The sequence below is a fragment of the Orcinus orca genome, chromosome 1, assembly GCF_937001465.1.
Source record: "Orcinus orca chromosome 1, mOrcOrc1.1, whole genome shotgun sequence".
Classification (NCBI taxonomy): domain Eukaryota; kingdom Metazoa; phylum Chordata; class Mammalia; order Artiodactyla; family Delphinidae; genus Orcinus; species Orcinus orca.
In genome coordinates, this window is record NC_064559.1 from 200,705,008 (window position 1) to 200,710,607 (window position 5,600).

Sequence of the window (5,600 nt, forward strand, 5' to 3'; positions counted from 1 at the left end):
CCACCAGGGGCTTGCTCTGATCCTGGGAACTATTGAGAACAGAAATCCACATAAATTGGGTTGGGTCCCCCACCTCTCCTTCCCTGCCCTCTCTTCCATCAGTAGATCCCTCCCCCTTTTGCAGACGTTTCCCCTCCTCCCAGCCAAACAGATTCATTTGCAGAATGGCCTCCTCTTGTCCTCGTGTCTTCCTGTCAGCGAAGGGCAGTGCCTCCTGGAGCTCACAGCCTTCTCCTTTGTCCAGTTACTTTTAAAATAATAAACTTTTAATTTTAGAATAATTTTTAGATTTCCAGAAATGTTACAAAGATCACAAAGAGAGTTATCTTACACATTTCACCAGTTTCCTTTTTGATAACATCTTACATAACTACAGCACATTTGTCCAAACGAGGAAAACAACAGTGGTACAAAACTATTCACTAGGGGCTTCCCTGGTGGTGCAGTGGTTAAGAATCTGCCTGCCAATGCAGGGGACATGGGTTCGAGCCCTGGTCCTGGAAGATGCCACATGCCGCGGAGCAACTGAGCCCATGCGCCACAACTACTGAGCCTGCACTCTAGCGCCCATGAGCCACTGAGCCCAAGTGCCACAACTACTGAAGCCTGTGCGCCTACTGCCCATGCTCTGCAACAAGAGAAGCCACCCAATGAGAAGCCCACGCACCGCAACAAAGAGTAGCCCCCACACCCTGCAACTAGAGAAAGCCCACGCACGGCAACAAAGACCCAACACAGCCAAAAATAAAAATAAATAAAATAAATAAATTTATATTAAAAAAAAACTATTCACTAGTTTTTCTACCAATGTCCTTTTTCCGTTCCAGGATCCAATCCAGAGAACCACATTGCACTTAGTCATACACTATTTGTGATGAGGAAATTATAAGTATCTCTGTTTTACAGACGAAGGAAGAAGAGATCAGAGGAGTAAGTGACTTGCTAGGCAGCAAAAGCAGTGGAGGAAAGGGATTTAGAGCTGGAAGCCACTCGTGGTGCGACCTGAGCCTTAGTTTCCTTGTCTGAAGGGTGGGATCACAGGTAATTACTTCATGGCAGGAGCAAGGACTAAAAGAGACCATGTCTATGTGAAACCATGCAACTCAGATTGGGACTTGAACCCACGTGCTGGTGTAACAGGGAAGAGTCAAATCTGACTTCATGTTGGATCTGTTTCTTTCACTTTAACCTTTGCTTCCCATTGCTTTTGTTCACTAAGAGGATACTGTCTATACAAAGTGGCCTGCCTCAGGGAACCCTGCCCCTCTACCTGAATGTTAAACCAAAGTGCCTTTGTTCAGGGAAACATCCTGACCCTGTCCACCTGTGGATGGCTGCAAGAAAGAAGAAATTGGGACTTCCCTGGTGGTCCAGTGTTAAAGAATCTGCCTTCCGATGCAGGGGACGTGGTTTCGATCCCTGGTTGGGGAACTAAGATCCCACATGCCGTGGGGCAACTAAGCCCACATGCCACAACTACTGAGCCCGCGTGCCTCAACTAGAGAGAAAGAAACCCCACATGCCACAACTAGAGAGAAGCCCGCACTGCAATGAAAGATCCCGAGTGCCTCAACTAAGACCTGACGCAGCCAAATATAAAAATAAAATAAATAAAAATAAAATAAATAGTTTTTAAAAAGAAAGAAAGAAAGAAAGAGAAAGAAAGAAAGAAGAAATGAACACATCCCCTCCCTGAGGCTGGCCATTCCAGGGGACATTTGCAAATCTTATGGCCTTTTTACTTGACTTCCTCATCTCCTCCCCTTCTCTGTTCTGTAAAAGAAAAACTGGCATCCAAACCCCGCGAAGATGGTTCTTCAGAGACATTAGTTTGCCATCTTCTCGTTCTGCCGGCTTTCCGAATAAAGTCGTTATTCCTTGCCTCAACGCCTCGTCTCCGATTTACTGGGGGTGAGCAGAGCAAGCTTGGACTCGGTAATACTGGGACTCGAACCCAACCAAAACCCAGATTGGGACTTGAACCCACCGTTCTTTTAACGGAGATCACACACCTGGTCTCAGGACTTAATGAAGCTCAGGTTCTTGATGTCTCATCACAGAAAGAATTCAGTGAGAGCCAAAGTGATAGGTAAGACGTGGATTTATTTAGAGAGAAACACACTCCACAGACAGAGCATGGGCCATCTCAGAAAGCGAGAAAGGCACCAGGGTGCAGGGTTGTCAGGTTTTATAGGGGTGGGTATCATCTCCCAATGAGTGGGGGGAGTGGTCCAGCTATTTTGGGGAAGGGGCGGGGATTTCCAGAAATCGGGCCACCGCCCACTTTTTGACCTTTATGGTCGGCCTTGGAACTGTCATGGCGCCTGGGGGTGTGTTATTCAGCTTGTTGACGTGTTACAGTGAGCGTATACTGAGGCTCAACGTCTAGTGGAAGTCGACTCATCCGACATCTTGGACCCATTTGGTTCTAATCAGTTTATGTCGTGTCCTCGGGCTGTGTCATTCTTTTAAAGGTTGTGCCCTGCCCCCTTCCCTCCTGTTTCATACGGGCATTTCCTGCCCACGAGATGGTAGCTGTTGTTATTACTGTCAGCGTCATCATTACTGAGAAGCCCAGATCTCTTCAACCCCAAGTTCTTGTCAAGGGTTATGTCTAGAGGAGGCCCTGCCCCTCACCCTCTGGGGCCCCTTTACCGGGGAAGAGGACAGGCCCTACCGACCTTGCTTTGAGCAGGCCCTAAAGATTGAGTTAGAAATCCCAGGGTATGGTCCCACTGTGGCCGCTGGCTGTGCATGGCATCTCCCTGGACCTCAGCTTCCTCAGATGTAAGGAGGGGATGTGAGGAGATGTGGGGAGGGCTCTGTGGGGCAGGGGCCGGCCCCCCAGCATCAGTGTGGGCCATCCCTGGCCCCACCGAGTGGCAGGTGGTCACAGCCTGGGCCTCCCAGTCAGGCAGGCCTGGTGCCCATCCCAGGTCCACCTCCGTCTGCTTCGTACCCTTGCTGAAACCCTGTCAGGGATAATCAGTCATCCCCAGCTCTCCAGCCTCGCCCCAAACAAGAACTCAGAAAGGCAGCTCCCTCTGCCCTTCCTTACCCTCAGGCCTAAAGAGATTGTGTCTTCGGGTCAAGTAGCTGGTTAGAGGCTTAACCAGAGGGAGAGCCAGGTCTCGTTAAGACCGTGTGTTAAAAGATCAATTTCAGGCTTCCCTGGTGGCGCAGTGGTTGAGAGTCCACCTGCCGATGTAGGGTACACGGGTTCGTGCCCCGGTCCGGGAGGATCCCACATACTGCGGAGTGGCCGGGCCCGTGAGCCATGGCCGCTGAGCCTGAGCGTCTGGACCCTGTGCTCTGCAACGAGAGAGGCCACAACAGTGAGAGGCCCGCGTACAGAAAAGAAGAAAAAAAAAGATCGTTTTCAAGAAAAGATAAAATCATGACTAATCATGACTCCCATACAGATAAAAAAAAAAATGAATACGTGTTAAACATTTTGTTTAACTCAGAAGGGAACCAGGTGGATGTTACAACCGGCAGCAAAAGGACATTCACGTTTATAAGTCAGGAATATTGAAATGAATGGGCAGATGTAGGTGAAACTGAGTTTTCCACAAGGGGATGGGGGGAACCTCTAAGGAGGGGATTTATCAGTGACTGCAATTTACAGAGTTGTAAAACAGCTGAAAGACAATGAAAGGCTAGAATCCAGTAACCAGGAAGATGGTGCTGCGTGCAGACAGTCTGTAGTTTTCCACTGAAGTGAACATTTATTTTCTGCAGAAGGAAGGTCATGGGTAGGGCACAGTCCAAGGTCTCTATGCTGATGCTCATTCACGAGATTAGTGTGATTCACACACTATAAATACAAGATCCTTTCTGAATGCATCCGGGAAAGTACATCTCACTTGCAAGAGGCCTGCAGCCTAAAACCAGCAGCTCTTAAGATGAAGGGCTCAAAACATTTAAGAATTTTTTCAGATGGATTTTGGCATCTGTGTTACACGATGGGTTCTGGAACATTCTAGAATGTGGGTATTTGTGATCTGCGTCTGTAGCACTGGCCTGTAGTTTTCACTGGACCTGGTTTGATCCTGACTCTGATGTGCAGCCCTCGGCAGTTACACCATCTCTCTGATTCTCTGATGTGCAGCTTGTCTTTGAGTCGGGATATTAACAGTAGCTACTTTGTAGACTACTATTTTTTAGGAGGAGCTATTCACCTGATGAGAACTGTATTGTAAACTGATAAAACCATTTCTTTGCAAATGTCCTGTGGCCACTAGGATTCTTCCTTATCAGCCCAGTCTTCTCTTCTCTCCCCAAACTTGATCCCCTTCTGCTCTCCTTTAATCCCTCATTTCCACCATTTGTGTCCCTAGCAGAGTAGCGAGCAGCATTTGGTTGCCCTGGAGGGGTTGGCACATGCTGGGTGTGGCCTCGGGTTAAGGGGGACTCTGGGGACAGGGTGACAAACTGGAAGGCTCAGGGTTCCCTAGCAATCTCACGGTGTCCCTTGTCCCAATTCTATGCTTACCGAGCCCAGGTTCCCAGATATAGACTTGCAGGGGTGGCAGCATGGGAACTCCCAGGGGACCCTCCTAACAGGTAGGGGTTTGGGCAGATGAGAAATTCAGTCTCTTGACATGGGTCTCCCTCCAACACCCATGTTCCACTTGCAGCAATTCCACAGCCACATCGCTCACTTTCTAGTTTTCCAAGTCGTTTTCTTCTCTCAGCCTCACTGCAACCATGTGCAGTGGGCAGGCAGGAATTATTCCCATTTTGCATCTGGAGAAGCTGAGGACCCCGTGAGGGGCATGAGAACGTTGGCTCCCCAGGGCTCAATGTCCGGTTCGCTAGCCCATGCTGCCCTCTAGTGGCCGTGCATAGCACCTGCCTTCAGGAAGCCCAGGTCAGCCTGCAGCATCTCACTCACTGGGTTCGCGCACAGTAATGGACAGCCTTCCTAGGACCCCAGTGTGGGGCAAGGCACGTCACCCCCTCGGGACTCTTACATCACTTTATCAGCTCCTCACCCTGTCTCCAAGCATTCAATTATGTATACTATTAAACTGTGGTAAATTGTACATAATATAAAATTACCACCATAACCATTTTTTAAAAAATATTAACTTATTTATTTGGTTGCACTAGGTCTTAGTCGCGGCAGGCGGGCTCCTTAGTTGCGGCACGTGGGCTTCCTGAGTCGCGGCAGGCGGGCTCCTTAGTTGCGGCACGTGGGCTTCCTGAGTCGCGGCAGGCGGGCTCCTTAGATAACCACTCTTAAGTGTTCAGCGGTGTTAAGTACATTCACACTGTTGTGCATTCATCTCCAGACCACTTTTCATTGTGCAAACTCACATTTTGTACTCGCTGAACAACTCTCTAACCCTGGTAGCCCCTAACCCACCACGCTTCTATGAATTTAACTACTCTAAGACCTCACATATGTGGAATCACACAGCGCCTTGTCTTTTCCTGACTGGCTTATTTTACGTTGCATAAATCTCCCTAGAAGTGTCCCCTTCTGGAGTGATTTATGAATGTACGGCCCAGAAGACAAAGGCGCCCCCAGAGTTTCATCCAGACGCCACCCTTCCAAACACAACCAACCAGAAAGAGGCCGGGACACGAGGAAC